General features: G+C 38.6%; 1 long non-coding RNA gene across 1 annotated transcript in view; it reads left to right on the top strand.

Moving 5' to 3' along the window:
- Nucleotides 1-26155, top strand: part of LOC116548910 — a 167994-nt gene that overhangs the window by 53203 nt on the left and 88636 nt on the right. Inside the window, exon 2 of the long non-coding RNA XR_004267616.1 lies at nt 4346-4415. This is a non-coding gene — a long non-coding RNA (uncharacterized LOC116548910). The remainder of the gene's footprint in view (nt 1-4345; nt 4416-26155) is intronic.

Raw genomic sequence — 26155 nt, 5'->3', positions numbered from 1 at the left:
GGGACCCACCAAACCAGATCAACTGGCTCCCTGTTTCAGCCCCCTTTTTTTTCAGTTAAATGGATGGCTCTGTCTCCCAGGCATTCCAGGTGCCAGTTGAAATAGCCATCCAGATTTGTGTGAGTTTTTGTGTAGACCCGCTGCACCGGCTGAAACAGCAATGCTAGAAACTCATGGTGCTTTTCAGCCCAGGAATCTCCTCATCTGTGGGAAGTAATAAGTCATCTGGAAACGTAATGATCACTCACCCTCTGAGTTGTTCTTGCTGGGAACTGCAATCCAGAGCTGTTCTTATTTGGCCACCTTGGATCCCTTTTTCGAACTCAACCTTTTTTATGGCTGCATAGTATTCCATGGTGTATATGTACCATATTTTCTTTATCCAGTCTATCACTGATGGGCATTTGGGTTGGTTCCAAGCCTTTGCTATTGTTAACAGTGCTGCAATAAACATATGCATGCATATGTGTTTATAGTAGAATGATTTATTATCCTTTGAGTATATACACAGTAATGGGATTGCTGGGTCAAATGGTATTTCTAGTTCTAGATCCTTGAGGAATTGCCACACTGTTGTCCACGATGGTTAAACTAATTTACACTCCCATCAACAGTATAAAAGTGTTCCTATTTCTCATCGTCTCCAACATCTGTTGTTTCCTGACTTTTTAATGATCGTCATTCTAACTGGTGTGAGATGGTATCTCGTTGTGGTTTTGACTTGCATTTCTCTAATGACCGGTGATGTTGAGCTTTTTTTTTTTTTTTAAATTATTTAATACAGTGTTTTAATAGCTGGGATGAGCTTTTTTTTCATATGTTTATTGGCCTCATAAATGTCTTCTTTTGAAAGGTGTCTGTTCATATCTTTCACCCATTTTTTGATGGGGTTGTATGTTTTTTTTCTTGTTGATTTGTTTAAGTTATTTGTACATTCTGGGTATTAGCCCTTTGTCAGATGGATAGATTGAAAAAATTTTCTCCTATTATGTAGGTTGCCTGTTCATTCTGATGATAGTTTCTTTTGCTGTGCAGAAGCTCTTAAGTTTAATTACATCTCATTTGTTCATTTTGGCTTTTGCTGCCATTGCTTTTGGTGTTTTAGTCATGAAGTCTTTGCTTATGCCTGTGTCCTGAATGGTATTGCCTAGGTTTTCTTCTAGGGTTTTTATGGTTTTAGGTCTTATGTTTAAATCTTTAACCCATCTTGAGTTAATTTTTGTATAAGGTGTAAGGAAGTGTCCAGTTTCAGTTTTCAACATATGGCTGGTGAGTTTTCCCAACACCATTTATTAAATAGGGAATCCTTTCCCCATTGCTTGTTTTTGTCAGGATTGTCAAAGATCAAAGAGTTGTAGATGTGTGGTTATTTCTGAGGCCTCTGTTCTGTTCCATTGTTCTATATATCTGTTTTGGTACCTGTACCAAGGTATTTTGGTTACTGTAGCCTTGTAGTATAGTTTGAAGTCAGGTAGTGTGATGCCTCCGGCCTTGTTCTTTTTGCTTGGTATTGTCTTTGCTATTCAGACCCCTTTTTGGTTCCATATGAAATTTAAAGTAGATTTTTCTAATTTAGTGAAGAAAATAAATGGTAACTTGATGGGAATAGCATTCAATCTGTAAATTGCTTTGGGCAGTTTGGCCATTGTTACAATATTAATTCTTCCTCTCCATGAGTATGGAATGTTTTTCCTTTTGTTTGTGTCCTCTCTTATTTTCTTGAGCAGTGGTTTGTAGTTCTTCTAGAAGAGGTCCTTTATGTCCCTTGTAAGTTGTATTAATAGGTATTTTATTCTCTTTGTTGCAATTGTGAATGGGAATTCACTCATGATTCAGCTCTCTATTTGTCTATTATTGGTATAGGAATGCTTATGATTTTTGCACATTGATTTTGTATCCTGAGACTTTGCTGAAGTTGCTTATCATCTTAAGGAGATTTTGGGCTGAGAGGATGAGGTTTTCTAACTATACAAGCGTGTCATCAGCAAACAGAGGTAATCTGACTTCCTCTCTTCCTATTTGAATATCCTTTATTTCTTTTCTTGCCTGATTGCCCTGGCCAGAATTCCAATACTGTGTTGAATAGGAGTGGTTAGAGAGGGCATCCTTTCCTTGTGCAAGTTTTCAAAGTGAATACTTGCAGTTTTTGCCCATTCGGTGATATTGGCCTGGGTGTGTCATAAATAGCTCTTATTATTTTGAGATACATTTCATCAATACCTAGTTTATTGAGAGTTTTTAGCATGAAGGGGTGTTGAATTTTATTGAAGTCATTTTCTGCATCTATTGAGATAATCATGGAGTTTTTGTCATTGGTTCTGTTTATGTGACGGATTACATTTATTGATTTGTGTGTGTTGGACCAGCATTACATCCCAGGGATGAAGCCAACTTGATTGTGGTAGATAAGCTTTTTGTTGTGTTGCTGCATTCAGTTTGCCATTATTTTATTGAGGATTTTTGTATCGATGTTCATCAGGGATATTGGCCTGAAATGTTCTTCTTTTGTTGTGTCTCTGCCAGGTTTTGGTATCAGGATGATGCCAGCCTCATAAAATGCGTTAGGGGAGTCCATCTTTTTCTGTTGCTTGAAATAGGTTTAGAAGGAATGCTATGAGCTCCTCCTTTTATGTCTTGTAGAATTTGGCTGTGAATTCATCTGATCCTGGGCTTTTCTTGGTTGGTAGTGTATTAATTACTGCCTCAGTTTCAGAACTTGTTATTGGTCTATTCAAGGATTTGACTTCTTCCTGGTTTAGTCTTGGAAGTGTGTATGTGTCTAGGGATTTATCCATTTCTTCTAAATTTTCTAGTTTATTTGCATAGAGGTATGTATAGTATTCTCTGATGGTAGTCTGTATTTCTGTGGGATCAGTACTTATATGCCCTTTATCATTTTTTATTGTGTCTATCTGATTCTTCTCTCTTTTTCTCTTTATTAGTCTGGGTAGCAGTCTATTTTGTTAATCTTTTCAAAAAAAGCAGCTCCTGGATTCATTGATTTTTTTGAAGAGTTTTTGGTGTCTCTACTTCCTTCAGTCGTTCTCAGATCTTTGTTATTTCTTGTCTTCTGCTTTCTTTTGAATTTGTTTGCTTTTGTTTCTCTAGTTCTTTTAATTGTGATGTTAGGGTGTCTATTTTAGAAGGATCCCATCTATGGTTTTGGATGCACCAAGTGTAGCATGTTTGTTTGGAACATCCTGATTCCTGGATATAAAACAGTGAACAAGACAAACTTCAGACCTATAGACACTTCTCATTATAGAGAAGAAAAAAATACATGCAAATTGGCAAATATACAAGAGTGATAAAGGCAACATGACTGGATGCTGTGGAAGTGCGTGAGGGGGCCACCCACCTCAGAACGAAGAGATAGAGTCACATTTTCTGAGAATAAAAGATTATATTTTTGCTGAGATCTGAATGAAAAAGGCAGGCTGGCAAGAGGAGAGGAGGGGAAGAGAGATGGAGGAAGAATGTTTAGCCAGGGTTCATTGCAAGCTCTTAAAGATAAAGAGAGAGGATTGTGCTTAGGGAGTAGAAATAGTTGCATGCAGGAGCAAAGAGGCACTAAGAAAAGCTGAAGGCCACAAGAGGTTAAGTGACTTGCCCAGTGTGTCACCCACTCTGTCTTCTCTTTTGATTCATTAATGAACTTGTTAAATTGCAACAGATTCATTCATCACAAGTACAATTATATGCCCCGGGAATTTTTCTGTCAAAAATGCTGTTACAGTATATTCTCTGATAAATCCTCACCCTAGACTTGAGCTTGGCAGTTCTCAGATGGCAGCAACTAATCCTGGTCATCTCTGCACACCCTGCAGAGCCTGTTTGTTGCCTTGCACACAGTTCATCTTTTCAGAGGTGTTTTGGTTGCTGAGATCCACATTAATGTAAATAACTGAAACATAAACAGTGATTGTAGGAAGATGTTTGAGCTTCATTTGAGGGTTTCTTCATATGCAGAAGCTAAATGCAAAGACATTCGAAAAAAGCCAAAAGCAAAAGCATGACAGCTTCTTTGATAGCATCCTGTTTGCTAGTCTCATTTGCTTCTGGTTTTCTTCCTGTTAGCAGTCAATACAAGTCATCTGTAAGTCAAACAAAATTGAATTGATAAAATGATAAATTGACATGAGCCAATCTTAAGGGAGTCCTAAAATCATTAAAATGTGCTTTGCTTCCATTTATAACAATGTGCATGCAATACTGCATTCACATAATCAAATTATATTATAATTTTATTTTGAAAAATCAAATATATTTCACATTATTTTGATGCCAAAATACCAGGGTAATTTGTCGCTAATGGATGATTATGTTTGCTTTCTTCTTTTATTAGGTTCATGAAATTTTCAGGAATTAAAAGTTAGTCCTGAGGAAAGTTCATGAATGTCTAATGCTGGGCTGTGGTAAGTCCTCAGTCTTCAGCCATTTTTATCTGGCAATAATATATACTTAGTTTGTTTGTCTGGGTTGGTTAAAAGCAGAATTTGTAATTTTGATCCATATTATCATTTCTTGTTATGGTTATTCTCAGATATTTCATATTATTTCTGTTAAAAAAGATTATCACATAGTTTTCTAATTTGTTATAGTAATAGTGTATTCCCCTTATGTTTTTCTTTTGAATTCCTCATATTACTAGCAGTAACAAACATGCTATTAGTCATAACCTTTTCTCCAAACATTTTACTAATGAATCATTTTAAATATTTTGGTAAACTGAAAACATTTTGAAGGAACATTTATGTACCACACTTCTTGTTTCTACCATTAACAGTCTACTTGTTAATCTTTTTCAGCTGATATATATATATATATATATATTTTTTTTTTTTTACTTAATTTTCTGCCATATTCCTTTGTTTGAATTTTATACTTTACCCATTCTATTGTTTGTGAATGGGCTGTTTTCAGTTTTTGTCTATTATGAAGCATTCTATAATAGACATTCTTGTATAATTTTTTGTTATATATTTGTATTCATTGCTATGGTGTATATATCTAGGAGTGGAATTGCTGGTGTATAGGATTTATGCATATACAGCTTTAGTATATATTGCCAAGAGTTTTCCGAAGTAGTTATATTAATTCCAAAGTGGTTGTATTAATTTAAAATCACAACAGTATATAAGAGCTATAGTTCCTCTGTATTCTCACGAATTCTTGGAATTGTTATTCTTGTTTTTTTATTTTAAAGCTATTTTGGTAGATGGATATCATGTTTTATTGTTGCCCTAATTTGGATATTCCTGGTGACTAATGACATTGAGGATCTTTCCAGGTTGTTTGTTTTTTTTTGTTGTTGTTGTTACTATAGTTTTACAAAAATCTTGGTATATGATAGCGTAACTCCTCCAAATTTGTTCTGTTTTAAAATTGTATTTCTTAGTGTCCACTCTTTGTGTTATAATTTGCCTTCTTTTTGAGATGGGATCTCACTCCATTACCCAGGCTGGAGTGCAGTGCCACAGTCCTGGCTCACTGAAGCCTCAGGATTGTGTGTGTGTGTGAAATGCCTGCTGTATACTTTTACTCATTTAAAAATTAGATTGTCTCCTTTTTCTTATTAATTTGAATAATAACTTCATATATTCTGTGAGTCTTCTATCAGCTATATGTATTGGAAACCTCTGGCACTCAGTGGTTTGACTTCTTAACATCTTAATAACTTTTTATGAACAGAAGTTTTACTTTTTAATGAGGTCCAAGTTATCAACCTTTTTGTTTATGATTGGTGCTATTTCCGTCTTGTTTAAGAAATCTTTGGTAGTTACAAGGTCATGAAGATATTCTCCTATGTAATCTTTTACAAGCTTTATAATTTTACCTTTCACATTTCAGTCTTTAAGTCACATTAAGCCAATCCATCTGGAACTTATTTTTATGCATGAAGTCTAAGGGTCAAGGTGTTTAAAAAATTTTTCCTCCCATATGATTATCCAGTTAATCACCACCATTTATTGAGAACACTATTATTTCTCACTGCACTGTAGTAGGATCTTTGTTATAAAGTAGGTAACCATACATGTTTGAGGCTACTTCTATTATGTTCCGGCAGTCTATTTGTCTCTGCTTATGCCAGTACCATAGTGCTTTTGTTACTATATTTTTACAATAAGCTTGGTATCTAATAGTGTAACTCCTCTAAGTTTGTTCTCCCTTAAGATTGTATTTCCTAGTGTCTACTCTTTGTGTTATAATTTGCATTCTTTTTGAGATAGGGTTTTACTCCATGATGCAGGCTGGAGTGCAATGGCACAATCATGGCTCACTGCAGCCTCAACCTCGTAGGCTCAAGTGATCCTTGCACCTCAGCCTCTTGAATAGCTGGGACTACAGGCATGTGCCACTATGTCTGGCTAATTTTAATTTTTAAGTTTTTGTAGAGACAGAGGTCTGTGTTGCCAGGCTGTTCTTGAAATCCTGGGCTGAAGTGATCTTCCCATCTGGGCCTTGCAAAATGTTGGCATTATAGGCATGCACCACTTCACACAGCCATCATTTGCATTTTACAATGAGCCCATCAATTTCACCATAAACAAACAGCTGGAATGTTTATTGGAATTGCATTAATTTTATACATACATACACACATATATATACACACACATATATGTGTGTGTATATATGTACACATATGTACAAACATATACACATATATATGTGTATACACACACACACACACACACACACATACACATATATATGTGTGTGCATATATATATGGTACCAGGTGAAGATAAAGAACTCAGGTGAATCCTGGAGAACACAGGCTTCATATATATATATATATATATACACATATATATATATATACACTTTGGAGTCAGTTGACAACTTTATGACATTGAGTTTTCCAGTTCTCAGGTATACCATAATATAAACCCTCACTTGTATATATCTTCAGCTTCTCTTGGCAATGTTTTGCAGTGTTCTTGGTTGAATTACTTTCAATGGATATACTATAAGGTGTTTGATCAAATCTTTTAGAAATGGTATTATTTTGAAGCTTTATTTTTTAACTTTAGTAGATAGGATATCTAATGTCCTTGCTCCAGATTAATTTGTATCTTATGTTATCTAAAAATAATGGTGGCTCTATATCTCCATTTTCTATCATTATTTCTTTTTTTGATAGCCTCTCCAGGACAGTGTCACATAGAACTGGTTTTAGTAGACCTTCTTATTTCATGTGTAATGATAAGAAAAAAGCTCAAAGGAAAAGACTTCTACAATTCACTTAAAAATATTTATTGTAGGTTTAAAAGTTCTTTATCTTCACTTTATTAGGTTATTCCTAGTTTGTTGAAAATTATCATAAAATGGAAGACATTGTTAATTCTGTCTAAAGAGTTGAATTTATATTTATAAAATTGTTCACAGTGTCTCTAGTCTTTTTTTAATTGAGGCAAAATTTATGCATAGTGAATTATACAGATCTTAAGTTTATATAATTTGGTAAGTTTTGCCCACATATTCAACAACACTGTAAAGATTTAGAATATTTTCATTACTAAGAAATTCCCTTATGCCCCATTCCAGTAAATCTCTAACACACGTTTGACTTCTTTCACAGATTAGATTAGTTTTTCCTTTTCCTGAACTTCAATAAAAAAGGAATAATAGGACCGTATTTATTGGGAGGGGGATTTTGAATGACCTGGCCTCAACAAAATGTCTCTGAGATTCATGCATGCTGTTACATGTATCAGTAGTTTCTTCTTCTTGTTGAGTAAGATGCCATTGAATGAATAGAACATTTGTTTATCAATTCTGTTGACAGTTGGATTGTTTTCAGTTTGGGGTTTTTGTGGTTAAAGCTGCAATCAGCAATTGTATAAAAGCCATTTTGTGGATATATCTATTACTTTCTCTGGGTATATAGAAGTGGAACTATTAGATATAAGATAGATGTACATTTGAATTTGCCAAAGAGTTTTCCAGAGTGGTTTATTTATTTTACATTTACAGTAGCAGTTTATGAGATTTGCAGTTGCCCTATGTTCTTACCAGTTTAGTGCTGTGCTAAACTAATCTTGGTGGAGATTAGCTAAGGCCTCTCAGAAGTCTCAAGGTGTCATCCAAGCTTGGAGTATCATCAGATGCCTGAATGGGGAAGGATCTGTTTTCTAGCTTGTAGTCATTGGCAGGATTCAGTTCCCCATGGATTGTGGGGCAGTGGGTGTCAGCTACTTGCTGGCAATTGTCTGAAGGCTGCCATGAGTTATTTGCCATGTAGCTTTCTCTATAGGGCAGCTTACTTCACCAAGGCTAGCAATAGAGAGAATCAGTAGTTAACGTCTGGTAGCAGGGTAGAAATTACCATCTTATATAACGTACTCAAGGAAGTAACTTCTTAACAACTTTGCCTCATGCTCTTGGTTAGAGGCAAGTTACAGGTCCTGCCAATACTCCAGGGGAGGGGATTGTACAAGGGTATGAATAGAAGGAGGTAGGGATAATTGGGGCCATCTTAGAGTTTGTCCACCTCAACTAGTTTCAGGGATAATTAGAGCCCTTCATCAGAAATGTACTTTTTTTGCGTCTTAGCCATAACACCCTGGAGAGTAATGACACAACTTAATATGACCAAATAAATGTAATAGGGTGGACCATGTTGGGAGAACTCAGGGTTTGTAGTTAGATGTGTTCCTTCATATGGAAAAAGTCCAAGTATAGTCCAACAGGGGGTTCCAAACTGTGCTTCCTTAATGCCCCAACAGAAACGGGGCACCAACTATGCCTCCTGGCACATGAGGCAGATGTTCACCATCTGGGAATGTGTTAGCAGGCAGCATGTCTCTGTCAAGGCATGGGGATTTTCTGGCAGTATTCCAATTCTTGGGAGGGGCTTGCAAGAATATGGGTAGTGCTCTGATTTAAAAGTGGCCCCTCCAAATCTCAGATGTTGCCAAGGTGATAGCAGTAAGAGGTGGGATGTTAAGAGGTGATTAGTGCATGAGGGCTTCTCCCCTCATGAATGGAATTAAGACTGTTATAAAAGAGGCTTCACAAAGCATTTGTCTCTTGCCCTTCCTCCATGTGAGGGCATAATGTTACTCCCCTCTAATGGATGCAGCCCTCTCTAAACAACCAAACCTGCTGACGCCTTGATCTCAGACTTTTCAGCCTCAGGAACTTTGAGAGAAAAATGTTTATTCTTTATAAATTACCCAATCTGAGATATTTAGTTGTAGCAGCCCAAGAGAGACTAAGACAGGTAAGGAGCCAATACTGGGCATAATAGCAATATAAGGAAATGGGCCTAAGACATAACCGTCGTGTGTAATTATAAGGCAAAAGTTTTGGGAGTAGGCTTAGAGATAAGAAACATAGCTCTCAGGACTAAGGTACCAGGTGAAGACCAGCTCAGGCGAATCCTGGGGAATGCGGGGTTCTTAAATTCATAAATTTCTCTTGCCCTCAGACAGAATTGACTTTAGAGAATGGAATTAAATCTGCAGCTATGTGGGGGAGAGAGTCCTAGAACCCAAAAATCTCATAGAATTGATCATCAAGGGACTCCTCCAAGGCCTTGGAGGCTGGAAATAAAAGTAACCTTACTTTCGCTGCCTTTTTTTTACCTTCTCTTTTGGAAACACCATCTCCATTGCCTAAATAATCCAGCTCTCAAGGACATTTCTATTTTAAACTTCCTTCTAGTAGTAGAATAAAATGCCTATGCCTTAGCTTGGGATTTTGAATATTCTGGTATAGGTAGAAGAGTTGCATGGGAAAGTGGCATGCTGTGTCTATGTCTTTCTGAAATCATATCTATAATAACTACGTATCTTTCAATAAAAGACCCCTGTCCATTCATTTGTTGGATGATGGTTGAGAAGTTACTGGTGATATGAACTGTACTAGTGCTGGAATAAAATTAGCATTTAAAAAAATGCACTTTATTTCTATCCTCAAGGTCTTTTATTCTAATGAGGCTTCAGACTTAGCAGTGATTTACACACGTGGTAAAGTTGTAACTCTAGTTAGGACAGTTAGGACATAGGAAAGGAGCCACAAGATATCCTAGTTACAGGTCCTCATAGAAGAATGGACTGGGCCATGAGTACTCTTTTATGCTGAGTTAAAGATTTTATTGTTTTTCAAACTTTATCAGTATGGAGGGGAGCATTTTTGGATTTTAAAAGATCACTTGGCTGCATGGTCAAGAATGGATTGAAGCGGAGCAAGAATGAGTTCAGGAAGATTTGTAGAATAGATACTTCAGTAAAATGTAATGTAGCCTGGACTAGTGTGGTGCTCCTAAAAATTCAGGAAATACACAGATTTTAAAGTTACTTTAAGAGGTAAAAATCAGCAGACTTTAATGCAGTGGTGCCTGTACAACTGAGTGATGGTAGCTCTAGCCCCTGGGACAGCTAACACTAGAAAAGGCTGATGTATTTTTGGGGAAGATAATTTAGGAGAACATCATGAGTTTAGATTTGGATCTGTTGATTTTGAGAGTTGTTTGCAGCGTTAAAAAGAGAATGTCAGTTGGGCAGTTGCTAGGTGGGTCTAGAATTCAGAGTAAAAGTTTCAGCCATAGGCAGCTCTGATAATAGTTAGCAATTCCTGTGCATGACGACATCACCGAGGGAAGAACATAAAATGAGAAATAAAAGGAAATAACAAAGAGAAATAAATGGACCAGAATGCCACATATACCTTAAAAAGGCTTCTGAGTCACATGAGCTTTTCTAAAAACACATTGATTCAATTTGATTTTTTTCACCAATCATTTACGGGGACTTTGGGCTTGAGAGATTTTTGGGGGGATATCTAGTAAGTTTATAAACTGAATGAAGTGGTTAGTCTCAAAGGTCTGTAAATTTAAAGAGTGTCTTTTTTATTACAAACCTGATTAAAAGCTGAAAATGCAAATAAGTATGTGGGTGGAGAAACAGGAAGTATCTATATTAAATTGTGTTTTATTTTCCAGACAGAATTAAAATAATTTCAAAAAAGATGAATAACACCAGTTATGCACACGAGAGTGAGGGCATATTACATGAAAATGCGTTATGTCTCTACATGGTAATGGGATCTTTTTCCATCCTCTCAGTTCAGAGAAAATAATTCCTTTTGTTGGATAATTTTTATATTTGAAAACTTGAAAGGCAGAAACCCATTTAATCAAATAGCCAGAGTCTGAATTGCTTCATGTTTTGACTTCAAATACTGAGAGAGGAATGCACTTACTAAGGATGGCTAGTGATTAAGACAGGAACCTCATGAAACCATGAGAGGCCATGCTCCTTAAAGGATTTTTTAAAACCTCAAATTTTTTTTTTTCTCTGCCTTAAAGATCTCTAAATATAAAACCATTTTATCTCTCTTATTTGGGAAATCTTCAATGTCAAATGAGTCTGGAGTTCTTTCCCATGTTGAATTAAAGTCTCTCTTGCTATTGTTTAAGGATATTTATTCTTACTCAGAATGACTGGCAGCTGTTTAGAATCTTTCATAAAATAATTTTTCAGGCCGGGCGCGGTGGCTCAAGCCTGTAATCCCAGCACTTTGGGAGGCCGAGGCGGGTGGATCACGAGGTCAAGAGATCGAGACCATCCTGGTCAACATGGTGAAACCCCGTCTCTACTAAAAATACAAAAAATTAGCTGGGCATGGTGGTGCGTGCCTGTAATCCCAGCTACTCAGGAGGCTGAGGCAGGAGAATTGCCTGAACCCAGGAGGCGGAGGTTGCGGTGAGCCGAGATGGCGCCATTGCACTCCAGCCTGGGTAACATAAGTGAAACTCTATCTCAAAAAATAATAATAATAATAATAATAATAATAATTTTTCATGTAATTGTCATGAAGTCAGATCTCGGCCTTATCATCCAAGTTAAAATCACCAAGCAAAGGAGCAGTATGTAATCACGTATTTCATGTGGAGAAGAAAAAGTCAAAGGTAGCTTTGGGGAGGAGAAAAACTTTTTTGCTCTACCCTCTTAGGTTCATTGGCTGTGGCCCTGTAAAGGAAACTGAGAAAAGACATATTAACAGGAGAAAAGGAAAACAAATTTCATCTGACGTTAGCTTTTCTTAACACAGGGGCCATCCTAGAAAAGAAGTGAAGCTTCAAAGAAGTGGATGGGCCTGAGAATTTGTGTACCATTTTTAACAAAGAGTGATAAATTCTGGAAATGTGACAAGGCAAAGAAAGGTTTTTTAGCTGCTAGGAGTGGTAAATTGTAGAAATATAGATAATGGGAGAAACTAGTGGAAGATCAGGGTTCTTTTAGTAAGGCTGGGTTGTCCAGGTTCGTCTAGGTGCCAACTTTCTGTCTTCTTCATGGCCACAAACTTCCTTGGTGGAGGGAATCATGGCAGTCCTCATTGCTCAGGAGTTTCTGCTTTTAGTCAAATAAAGGAAGTCCTGGCAACTTCTATTAAATCTCATTTTCCTTCAGTTCAAAATAATCCTTATGTTGAAATGACATATTTTGGAGTAGCATATTTTGGGGTGACATTTTGATCACCTTCTCTTAGTGATAACCTGCAGGATAAACAACTCTAGCCAGCTGTCCCTTTTCTTGTAAGTCTCTTCTTCAAACTTTCAATATATATTTTGATCCTTCTGGTTTTTCTATTAATTACTTAGATTAGAAGTGGATACGTAGAAGGACATTTCCATGTGTGAAAAGTTAAATTGATGCAGGACCTTATTCTTTGTCCTGGACTGCACTGATGGAATTTTACTCATCAAAAACATTTTTTTAGAGACAAGTCTCACTCTGTTTTCCAGGCTGTAGTGCAGTGGTGCAATCATACCTCACTGTAACCGTGAACTCCTGGGCCTAAGTGATCCTCTTGCTTCATCCTCCTGAGTAGCTAGGGTAATAGGCATGCACCACTATGCCCAGCTAAGTTTTAAATTTATTTTTATTTTTTTGTGGAGATGAGGTATTGCTATGTTGCCCAGGTTAGCTTTGAACTTCTGAGCTCAAGTGATCCTCTCACCTTAGCTTCCCAAAGTGCTGTAATTACAGGTGTGAGCTTTTCTAGTCCTTAGTTTGTTCCAGGTACTGTTAAAGGTTCTAGGGTTGCAGCTGAGAAAATAAATCAAAACACAGCTCCTCTCATGGATTATGAATAAAATGCAGTGATTGTATCGTTTATTCTGGGACTGGAAACTGGATTATTCCTTGCTATCTATTTGTTTTCAGTTAGCACCTTGGTGTTGGTAGCTTTCTCACCAGTCGTCTAACCAGCATTCACTGAGTGTCCACTCCTGCCAAGCATTAGGCTCTTGTGTAGCTGGTAATCTAGCTAGGAAGAGGAAATCAAAACAGATCATTGCATGACAATTTTAGGCAATCAGAATGTTTCACACAGTAACACAGGATTAACAACGTGGCCTAGACTATTAGTTCAATTCTGTGATTTCTGAGGAGGTGTTTCCCAAATTATGTCATGAAATACTTTCTTTTCCCTTCACAATATTAGTTGGTGGGATATATAAAATGTAAAAATAATTTGATGTCTGCCTGCATACCTATCAACTAATAGAATTGCTGTGGTGACATGGTGAAGTTCTAATTCTCTTTCTTTATTCTGTGAATCTGTTTGCTCAGAATGAATTTAGTAAGATGTCAGGCTTTCATTGAGTTCAGTAAGCCTTGTGATTATTCCATATGATTGATTTTATTAAAAATAAGCTTACAAGCAGCAAAATGTTGACAATAATTTAGATGTTCCAGGGAACATCAAACTTTACTAATTTATGCAATTTTTTTTCCGTATTAACTTGCTTTGTAAGCATTGTAATAAATACCAACCATTTGTCACCTGTAAAATGCTTTTACTGTACCTCAAATTGTAGCCAGCATTGTGCAAGTTTTAAAGACAACAAATTAACGTTCTATGCTGTGGGTTAACTACTGGAAACCTTGCATAATGGCATTTGATTATATAAGGCTGATGATTTAGTCTCATAAAAATCCTACTTAATCACTTGGGTAACTTTCATCATCTTTCATAAAAGAAGGTGACATGAATGCCAATGATGATAGGGAAATGTCAGATTCTCTTTCTACCAGCAGTTGGTACCCAGACTTCCAAAGATTTGACACTTTGTTTGAATACTGGTAGGCTCTCTGCAATTGAGAAATTATCATTCTGGGTAATTTGGGAAATGTTGGTTTACTCAGGGAAAAAAAGGTAAGATTAAAAGGGAAGAAGGAAGTTGTAGTAGACATGTTTTAGGGTATCATTCAGCTAAAGAGCCTGCCCTTTCTTTTGGTGTTCCATCCCAAATGCTTCAGGAGGCAGTATCGCGATATCCATTACTTCATGCATCTAGTGCTAATGATTACAAATGTGTTTTGTGGCTTACTTCGAAGGGTACAACAGTATTTGGTAATTCAACCTACAGGTGGCATTTCCTGCAGGTATTTTGGTTTGGTAAATTTCTACTTGGCCTTCATCCAGTTTTGATTGTCTAGCAAGTTGTGGGAGACTTTGGTTTTGAACAGCTGTCAAATAATTTATTCTCTTTAAAGAATTACTGGATATTAGGGATGAGGACATGTCCTCATCTTTTGCTTCCCTGGACAATTACCCATTTCTATTCAACATAATATTACCATCTGCTTCCATGAGTATAAAAAGCCATGGAGGGAGAGAGTCAGAAAGGTCTTGTTTGATAATAGTCATTTGTGATCTTCTCTGCTTGTAAGAAGGCTAGGAAGGCTCTGTGACCTTCACAATGGTAGACAATTAGCTACAGAAACAATGTGAGTAGAAAATATAAGCAGAGAGCCAAGAGGGAAATTTAATTTCTGGCTTAATTTTTACAGGAGAGATCAGGACATGACTAAGCATATCGCCTGAGCTTGCTTATGAGTAGCCAAATAGACACAGACATGGGATCCTGCTAGGAGTTTTCTAACCTCACCACTTTTGTACCTGCATTGAGTATGGCCACTCTGAGAACCTCAGTAGCTCTTTTCACGTAGGCTTACAGAGGGCAGCCAGGATCATGTTCAGTGTTCATTCTCCTACCTCTCCCACTCTGACCACTCTGGTAACCCTCCGAGTGCCTCACCGTGCTTCCTTTTCCTAGTAAATGTAGTGGATACCACAGCTTATTCCCTGACGGGAATCCTGTCTGAGGGGCCACCTGGTAGTAGTCAGCACCAGTGCATGGGCCTCTGTTTCTTCAGCAGTGGCAAAATGTACTTTGGTGGTAACAATCTGCCTTTGCAATGACTGGAGAGCAGTGAAATTACTCAAGTCATAGATTGTCTGTATGTAGATGTGGACCCAGGCATCCAGAAGAGAGAAAGCCCAAGAGGCCTGGAGGAAATAAGATTGGACTTGTTTAGAAAGGAGTAGGAGCATTGAGAGGGAGGTCACTGAGGAGAGGCAGAAAAGCTTTTAGTGGGAAGAACTGCATGACCCAATACAGAAATTGGAATATTAACAGTAGTAGTAGTCCTTGAGCCCTCATGTCATGCAAGGCACTATGCCACATGTTTGACATGCATTATCTCATTTAATCCCTTGATCTGCAGTCCAATGCTCTACCTCTGAGCTATACCTTCTCCTTCATTTAGCCCTATAGGTAAGTGCTGTTATCATTCTCATTTCAGCGCAGAGGAAAGAAGCTCAGGGAGGTGAACTGGCTTGTCACATATCACAAAGTTCATAAGGGGCAGAGGCTGGAGTACATCAAACAGATACAGCTACAAAGAGGAGGAAAGGCTGGCCTTGCTGTCACCAAGAGTTTGTGTCATATAGAGCTGCCCTGCAGTAATAACTTAGCACAGCTGTACAGTTACAGAAGTATAGAGTTGTAAAAAAAGGGTTACCTTTATAGCATTTCCCTAGCTTAGTGGGAAAGCAAGTCTTGAACTCTCACAATTTCCGGGAGCCACAGTGCTGTATTGTTGAGTCATTTGAAATTCATTTTCATCCCTTTCTCCACAAAACCTCAGAACCTCAGTAATATCAACACATCAGCAGGTATACACACACACACACACACACACACACACACACACACACACACACACACAGAGTCTCTCACTCACTCACTCATGTGAAAAAAAGAGATTTATTGTGAGGAGTTGGCTCATTCCAATTATGGAGGCCAAGAAGTCCCGCAATGTACAGTCTGCAAGTTGGAGAACCGGTAAAGCCAATGATGTAATTCAGTATGAGTCTGAAGGCCTGGAACCAGAGTTGTAAATCCCAGTCCAAGGGTAGGAGAAGATGAGCTGAGTTGTCTCAGCTCACCAGTGAGGCAGAAAAAATAAGAGGTGACAGATGCTTCCTTCCTCTGGCTTTGGTTCAGGCCCTCAGTGACTGAATGATGCCCACCCACACTGGGGAGGGCAGGCTGTCTTATCAAATATGCTGATTTGCATGTGGATCTCAGTCAGAAACACCCTCACAGATGCATCTAGAAATGTTTATTCTGGGAATCCTGTGGCCCAGTCAGATTGACACAAAGTTAACCATCAGACATAAATGCACTGGATGCCTGTGATCTGTTAAGCTAAACCAAAACCACATTCTCCAGGGCACAGCTGAGGGTGTCCTCACTTTTCCACACTCAGGCACAACTGAAGGAGGTGGCATCTCCAGAGACAAGATGGAGTCAGGATGGGGGAGAGGATGAGGCTGTAGAGCATGGAGGCTGACAGACATTGGCCTTAATCCCAGTGCCTTAATTTCTTCATATAGAAGAGGAGGAGGATAATGCCAATCTCATGGGGTAGATACAATGAGAAATGAGCAAAACCCCCAAAGGTGTTGATGCCTAAACATGTAGTACATTAAATGCTCAGTAAATTTTACGGAAGGAGTGTTGCCAGTAGAATCAGTTTATTCCTTTGTAAGTTTGGTTAGAGGTGTTTCCAGATTCAGCCAGGGCAATCCAGTGGATTGGCCCAGGAGCGAGTTCTGGAGCTCAGAGTTCTGACCTTGCAAGACCACTGAGTGTTCTCACTACTTTGTGCTCCATTATTAAAGAGTCCCATAGAGGGAGAACATGTTCATACAACCAAATCATATTTAGATACACAAAAGTCTGATAAATTAGGGAAATATTGTGAATTGTCTAATTTATAAGTATTTTCCATTGGCTACCTTTAGATAAGAAGCTTTTTTGTGCTTTAATTCTTTTTCCAATTAAATAACATGAATTTATGCAGACCAGTTTTCTAATCTGCCCTCAGCATATCTAGCCAACGTTATTTTTAACCACCATTATTTAACACATCATTTAGTAGAGGTGGGCTGCTCAACTCCCAGGCCCCCTGTATTTTCTGTGAAGTTCTCTTCTCTATATGCTGAACATTTTAATTCTTCTTATTGGAAGCATCCCTTCTTTCTTCTGTCCGATCATGTCCTCCCTTTTCTTCAAGGCTGTGTTTAAGATCCATGTGTTCTAAGAAGCCCTCATTGTGGGCCGCAGTACTCTCTACTTGCTCTGGTCTTTCAGAATAGCATATGATACTTTTGAAATCCGTAGAGCTCCAGAAAAGCCTTCATCACTAAGCAAAGTGACTGTAGCCCAAAGGTTCTAACTATCTGCATGGCTATGCTGATCAAGAAAGACTGAGGCAGGTTTCCTATGTCTTGGTGTCTGGCACAGGTTTTGAGGACAGTTGAGATGCTGGAGATCATCAGTATCATGCCATTAGGAGATGGAAAGTCACCAAGAGCTAAAAGAAACACAGCAGGTGCGCATGTGCAAAGTTATTATTTACTCAGTAAAGGTCATGTGAGAAATCTACACCAGAGAAGGTCAACAAGGGCAGTGCTGTACTCTCTGATCATCATTTATCCAGGGAGCTCTTGACTTGTTTTTTATTTTAAGAATAAAGCCCTAAACATTTTGAAAATGTACCTGTTTTCTGAGGTTTCATTAAATTATACTTAAGTTCATTTTTCATGTGAAAAATGAGCTTTAGGCTTCCATATGATGAATTGTTTCCTCCTGTGTGACAGTGGTGGAGGAAGTTAATTTAGTGCTGCTGCAGTTATCCTGGTTGTCTCCTATTTTATTCTGGGGCTGTTGATTAATAGGATTACACTGGAGTGACTATAGCTGCCAATTTGTTTATCCTATCACTGGGGTCAGTGCTGAGGATCTTATTTCATGTTTCTCTGGTTCTGAAACCTGTTTTGTCATGTTTGTAATGTAATAAACTTCTGCTGTATCATCACCTCATCACCCTATGGGGTGTTCAACTAAGCTAAATGAACTCCCTAGCCATCCATGTTGTGGAAATCTGAGTTGTTTGTTCACAAAGTATTGATTGAGCACCAGCGATGAGCAATATCTTGTACTGTGCTGAGAAAATCAAGGCCATTGCACTAGACACAGAGCGGGAGACCAGTTTATACTTTGGGAACCTGATGAGTGGCAAAGTGTAAGCAGTGGAAGAGGGGGAGATGAAATGATAAGTGATTGATACCTATCTAGGCTTCAGTATCATCAATAATAAAGCAAGTAATTAGGCCAAATAATGTTTTTCTATTTATTCGGATTGTGGAATACTTTGCCATTTTGTGGAGTGTCAAAAAATACTAACACTTAGTTCCACTATGTAAACTAGGAGATATATTTTGTAAGTATGCATATGCTGTATGATTCTGAGCATGGCATACTTAAAAATATGAGCTGCTGTGTCTAGGGAGCAGTACTTCCCTTAGACCTGGGCAAATGGGGCCTCTGTCCTAGGCCTTATAAATTGGGGTGTCTTGTGCCTTGACTGTGTCTTCTTTGAAATTTTCTAAATTCCCCTATGATGCCTGGAATGGCCCAGGGGTTGGTAGTACCATCTAGTCAGGGTGCCGTGAGCCTGGGTTGGAACATGCATGGACCTCAGTCTCATTTTTTCCTTTTGGAAGTATTTGAAGCTCTTCATCACACAGGACAGATTAACCAGATATCCTGAGGACTTGTGGAATTTGCACCTGTGGGAGCATCCCAGGGTTCCATGGCCGGACTCAAATGGCAGGACTCTGGTTTCAAAGAGCAGTTTGCTAAGCTGACCACTCCTGCAAGCCCATGTTATTTCCTTTGTGAGCTTACACAAGACTGGGCTACCAGCATGGTGCACATGTGATCGATGTGATCAACTCTCACATATGTTCACAGGATTAGTTCAGAGTCCTGGAGTACTCCTGGTAAACAACTATCCCTTGGACCTGAGCCATGTGTGTGGACCCATATATTGGCTCTTGCTTACCCCTCTTGTGACCTGCAGAGTCATCGTTGGTTTGCAATACAGAAGGCAGCAAGATTGGAGACAGGTGTCCTTTACCCATAAGCCCCCTGCTGCAGACAGTAAGGAAAGTTGCCCCATCCCCTCCATAGGTTCCATTCTACTTGTTAGGCCACGTCTGGGAGTGGCTGCACCTCTTTTTCTGATAAGCATTTTCAGACTGTGGCTCTGCAGTGCCAACCGGCCCTCCCAACTGGTGTCCTCTCTTGCCTCTGATTGATGTGGTGACATCATGCTCTCCCAGCTTGTTCTTAAAGTATGTTGGATAAGTGAGAGACATTTCTTGCCCCAATGGAAACATTCCTTTTACCCCCACCTGGGTGGCTGTGTGTGGAAGGCAACAGTATGATCAACATTGAAAAGGACCACACTCAAAGAATGACAAGATTATCTTCTTAAGAGTTTAAAGAAGGCAAGGGATTGGAGGATGTGTTGTTTTGTTTTATGCCAAAAAATTTTGAAGAGTAAATTAACACAATCAAAAAACAAGTTATTTACGTTTTTGTGCATCTTCTGAGTGAGACTTGCATTTGTAGGCATTGTCAATGAAGCACAATAACAACTTTTGTGAGGGTCATTAGAATCCAGTATTTATAGGCAGCACAGTCAATGATGTGGTATCAGAAGCAATAATGTAATGAGCATTACATGAATGGAGTTAGGGAACTAAAGAGGCAAGGAGGCCTATATTTTTTTAGAAATCTGAACATTTCTGAAGGGCCATGGCATTGTGAGTAATAACAGCCTTGCTACCTTTTTCTCCCAGAAGGCAGTATGAAAGAGCCAAAAATGTTGCAGATGACAGTAAAGAATATGAACTGATGATTCCTATACCTGGACAGGGAGAGATGGTGCTTGAACACTAAAAAGAATCTTCATATGCACTGATTGGAAAAGAGACCAGCCAGGCGCGATGGCCCACGCCTGTAATCCCAGCACTTTGGGAGACTGAGGCAGGTGGATCACCTGAGTTTAGGTGTTTGAGATCAGCCTGGCCAACATGGTGAAACCCTGTCTCTCCTAAAATACAAAAATTAGCCGGGCGTGGTAGTGTGTGCCTGTAATCCCAGCTACTTGGGAGGCTGAGCCAGTAAAATTGCTTGAACCTGGGAGGCAGAGGTTGCAGTGAACCAGTATTGCACCAATGCACTCCAGTCTGGGCTTCAGAGCGAGACTCTGTCTCCAGAAAAAGAAAAAAAGAAAGAAACCAGTATGTATCTCTTTTCTACTCATTATTCTGTCCTTTCATTGAAAAATCACAATACTTTATATGAGCCCATGAATTCATATTACATTTTAAAGATCACAGTGCTAGTATTAGACAAGGCCCTGCAAAATTAATTGCCAAGTGCCCCTCACTCTCTAGTGGTGGCCTCGTTGGGTAGGATACTTATAAGTGGTACTCAGGAAATAAGATGTTCTCTGTGCTGCCCATTGGATAATTTGCTTTGAGCTTGGACTCAGAGCTGGAATTAATTCTCCCCAACAAAAAAGGAGAGGAATATGAAACACCCTACTTTTCAGCAGAAAGAGAAAACAAAAGAGGAAGAAGATGAGGGATAGAAAGAGGAGGAGACACATGGAAGAGAAGCCTGCTCAGCTGCAGACAGAGAAGAGAAATCACCTCTGGGGTGGGAAGTTCTTATTTATCTAAAAATTGGAGTAAAGCAAATTCTTGTAAGTAGAAGAAGAACACGCTATATTTTAAAATATTTGCATTATGTAGTAGGAACACAGAGATTCCACATTTTTTGTAACTCGTAACCAAGAGGTTTTGGAGAATGACATGTGTATCCATTCTAGAGCAGACTTATGTGTGACAGATGACAATGTGAGAGACGGTGTATAAGGATGGCAGAAAATGAATAATGTGACACAAAGATGAATCCATATTATCAGTGCACCAGGCACCACTCTTGCTGAGGCAATGTTTTCTTTTGTCAAGATATCTTATATCTCTGATTCACTGTAATTTTTCAAACAATTATTGCAGATTCTTTATTCATATTTGCTGCTGTATTGAATCTACTTTTTTCTCTGTGTTTGGAGGTTTGCAGGTATTCAAACCAAGCAGGTGCATCCTTAATATAACATTACTTACTTTGAGTTCTAATACTCTAAGACGTACATTTTTAAATGCTTTTTGTCAGATCAAATAAAAAGGTCCCTCTTGTTGTCTTCAGCCTTTTTCATAAGCCTCAGCCCGTTTTTTCCTTTGATCTTCTAGATTCATGTCAGTCTGTTTTATTTCTCTTAGATTGTATGCTCCTATCCTTTTTAAAATATGTGCCTGTGAAACTTTGTCCCCCTGGGGACTCCCTGTGCAGCCACCCTGGGTTCTTGATGCCCTTTCCCTTGCTCTTACTAATTGGAATCATGGGCTAACCCAGGTCTTGTCAGTTACACAGCTGCTTTTTCAACATGTCTGATCCTTACTACCTTCTTTCCTTCCCACATTTTTGTGACAAGAATGTTCTCTTATACAGAAAAAACTAATTCTCAATAATTAAAGTGTCATAAATGCCTCATGCTTATTACAGTTTATAACATATATATTTGGGTATAGTTTTCATTGAATTCCTTTATTTTCTGCTAGTTTGATCAGCCAAGTTGTTTGCCATCATAAATACAGGATTGAGGCTAGGATGATAAGTGGATTGAAATTGTCAAAGGAATAACTTCAAAAAGGTTTTGGACATTCAAATAAAAGAAAAAGTAAAGAACCTTCAGGTAACTCTTTATAAAACAAGCTCTTTCCCCAAATCACAAATAATTCTTAAATATTTGTTACTTTTCTTCTGAGACCTAGAAAGGAAAAATCAAAGAACAAATGACATGGTTGTTTGCAAAACTGGAATTCACTGTGGGCATTGAGGTAATGGACACTGTATGGACTTTGGAGAATCTTTACAAGTAGAAACTATGGCCTCAAAAATCATGATCTGCCCCCTGGAATTTCCTGGGGGTGAAGTAAGGGGCATTGTGTGTTGCCTTTGGAGCATCAAAATTATAAGTAGTAGAAGCTATCACCTCTATTAACGTCCCTCCTGCCCACATTACCTGTCTGACCTCATCTCCTGTTACTCTCTCCCTTGTCTGCTCCAGTCCAGGCAGCCTTCTCCCTGTTCGTTGGAATACAGTTTGGCCTCAGGATGGCGCAATTGCTATCTTCTCTGTTCTCAACGTCCTTGTCTAAGAAATTTGCATTGCTTGCTTTCTCATTTCTTTCTGGTCTTCTATCACATTTCTCTAGCTCAATGTGACCTTTCTGTCCACATTATATAAAATTAGTATACACCTCCAACACACACGCCTTGCATTATTCTTCTTGGCTTTATTTTTCTTCTCTCCATTATCACATCTATCATTAGAAATATTTTATTTATTTATCTTGTTAATTTTTCCTTCTCAATCACCAGAGGTAAGCTTTGAAGGTTGAAGATTTTTTCTGTTCTGATCACTGCTGTGTCCTCAGCAAATGCAGTAGGAACTGAGACACAGTAAGTCCTCAATACATGTTTGTTGAATGAATAAATAAAACCTCAACTAAAACAGGCAGTTGGTTACCTAAAATTTTGCTCTAATTTGTACATATTAGAGAAATAGTATTATAATAGAATATGTTAGACTTAAGGGTTTGTTCCCCCAGATTTAACTTTATACCCTCATGGTAGGTGTTAGACTAACAGTTAAACAAATAAAAGTCTTTACCCGCCATTTTTTTAAAAGTCTTTCTGAAACTATCTAGCACTTTTCTTTGGAAGATGGAGCTACTTTCCCTTTGTTGTCTTGGAGTCTCTGCTGAAATCAAGACAGGAAGTTTCATTTTATATCCTGTTGCATTAATATTAAGATATTTTTAAATTCATGCTAATCAGCATTGTTGGTATAAAACGGAATAAAATAGTGAAAATGAAGTTGTAGGGAATGTTGCTCCCACATATATTCTAAAGCAAATAGGAAAGCTTTCCATTTTTATCACCTTGCCTTCTACTCTGCAGCTTTCTAAAAAACATCTATTCTCCCACAGTTCTGAGGCTGAAAATCTAAGATCAAGGTGTCAGCAGGGTCATACACCTTTTGAGACCTGTAGGGTATATTATGCTACTGCTTAATTTGCTAATGCTGCCATAACAAAGTACCATGGATGTGGTGGCTTACACAGAGATTTATTTTCTTATAGTCCTGGAGGTTAAAAGTATGAGATCAAGGGTGGTTTTTTCTGAGGCCTCTCTCTTTGTCTTGTAGGTGACTTTCTTCTCCCTGTGTTTTTACAGCATCTTCTTTCTGTATCTGTCTGTGTCCAGATTTCCTCTTATAAGTACAGCAGCCATAGTGGATTGGGGCCCACCCTAATGCCTCATTTTAACTTAATTACCTCTTAAAGGCTCTATCTCCAAACAGTCGTAAAGGTACTGGAGTTTTGAACTTCAACACATGAATTTTGGGAGGACAAAAATTACCCCAAAACAAAGGGAATCCTTCCTATGTTCTGGTGGTTTTCTAGAAATACTTGGCATTCCTTGGGTTATACATACATCACTCCAATCTTCAATCTTTATGTGGTATTCTCTTGGTGTCTCTTCACATCATTTCACAGCTGTGAGCATCTGTTTCTCTGTTCAAGTTACCCTCTTTTATAAGGACACCAGTGATACTGGAGTAGGTCCCATCCTAATGACCTCATTTTAACTTAATTACCCCTAGAAAGACCCTGTTTCTGAATAAGGTCACTATATTAGTCTGTTCTCAGGCTGCAAATAAAGACATACTCAAGACTGGGTAATTTATAGAGGAAAAAGTTTTAATTGACTCATAGTTCCTCATAATTGGGGAGGCCTCAGGAAACTTACAATCATGGCAGAAGGGGAAGCAAACATGGCCTTCATCATATGGCAGCAGCAAGGAGAAGAATGAGTGCTCATTGAAAGGGATAGCCCCTTATAAAATAATCAGATCTCATGAGAACTAACTCACTATTATGAGAACAGGATGTGGAAATCTGCCTCCATGATTCAATGATCTCCACTGTAAATCTCCCATGACACATGGGGATCGTGGGAACTACAGTCAAAGATGAAATTTGGGTGGTGACACAGCCAAACCATATCATTCCATCCCTAACTTCCCCAAATCTTATGTCCTCACATTTCAAAAGCAATCATGCCTTTCCAACAGTCCCTCAAAGCCTTAACTAATTTCAGCATTAACTCCAAGTCTACAGTTAAAAGCCTCATCTGAGACAAGGCAAGTCCCTTCTACCTACGAGCCTGTAAAATCAAAAGTTAATTATGTCCTAGATAGAATAGGGGTACAGGCATTGGATAAACACACCCATTCCAAGTGGGAGAAATTGGCCAAGACAAAGAGGTTATACACCTCATGCAAGTCCAAAATCCAAAAGGGCAGTCATTAAACCTTAAAAGTTCCAAAATGATCTCCTTTGACTCCAAAATGATGTCTGACATCTAGGTCACACTGATGCAAGAGGTGGACTCCCATGGTCTTGAGAAGCTTTGCCCCTGTGGCTTTGCAAGTTGCAGCTTCCCTTATGGCTGCTTTGCAAGGTACAGCAGTGGATGTGGAGTGAACTGTCACTGAGCATCTGTGACTTTTCTGGCTGCATGGTGCAAGCTGTCTGTGGATCTACCATTATGGGATCTGGAGGATGGTGTTCCTTTTCTCACAGCCCCACTAAGCATTGCATTGGGGACTCTGTGTTGAGGGCTGGGGCTCTGACCCCACATTTTTCTTTCTTTTTTTAAATATATATATCATTGCACTTTAGATTCTGGGGTACATGTGCAAAACATGCAGGATTGTTGCATAGGTACATACATGACAATATGGTTTGCTGCCTCCATCCCCCCATCACCTATATCTGGCATTTTCCCCCATGTTATCTCTCCCCAATCTCCATACCCCCCGCTGACCCTCCGCTAGTCCCCCCCCAACAGACCCCAGTGTGTGATGCTCCCATCCATGTGTCCATGTGTTCTTATTGTTACATACCTGCCTATGAGTGAGAACATGCGGTGTTTGTTTTTCTGTTCTTGTGTCATTTTGCTGAGAATGATGGTTTCCAGATTCATCCATGTCCCTACAAAGGGCACAAACTGACTGTTTTTTATGGCTACATAGTATTCCATGGTGTATATGTGCCACATTTTCCTTGTCCAGTCTATTGTCTATGGACATTTGGGTTGGTTCCAGGTCTTTGCTGTTGTAAACAGTGCCCCAATGAACATATGTGTGCATGTGTCATTATAACAGAACAATTTATAAACCTTTGGATATATACCCAGTAATGGGATTGCTGGGTCAAATGGAATTTCTATTTCCAGGTCCTTGAGGAATCGCCACACTGTCTTCCACATTGGTTTAACTAATTTACACCCCCATCAACAGTGTAAAAGTGTTCCTATTTCTCCACATGCTCTCCAGCATCTGTTGCTTCCAGATTTTTTTCATGATCGCCATTCCAACTGGCATGAGATGGTATCTCAATGTGGTTTTTATTTGTATTTCTCTAATGACCAGTGGTGAGCATTTTTTCATATGTTTATTGGCCTCATATATGACTTCTTTTGAAAAGTGTCTGTTCATGTCCTTTGCACACTTTTGAATGGGTTTGTTTTTTTCTTATAAATCTGTTTTAGTTCTTTGTAGATCCTGGATATTAGCCTTTTATCAGATGGGCAGATTGCAAAAATTTTTTCCCATTCTGCTGGTTGCCAGTTCACTCTAATGATTGTTTCTTTTGCTGTACAGAAGCTCTTGAGTTTAATTAGATCCCATTTGTCTATTTTGGCTTTTGATGTCAATGCTTTTGGTGTTTTGATGATGAAGTCCTTGCCTATGCTTATGTCCTGAATGGTTTTGCCAAGGTTTTCTTCTAAGGT

This window comes from Sapajus apella, unplaced genomic scaffold (assembly GCF_009761245.1).
Source record: "Sapajus apella isolate SASKATOON/1434 unplaced genomic scaffold, GSC_monkey_1.0 scaffold1, whole genome shotgun sequence".
NCBI lineage: Eukaryota > Metazoa > Chordata > Mammalia > Primates > Cebidae > Sapajus > Sapajus apella.
Note: the sequence above shows the minus strand (reverse complement) of the source record. Positions and strands in the feature narration are given on the sequence as shown.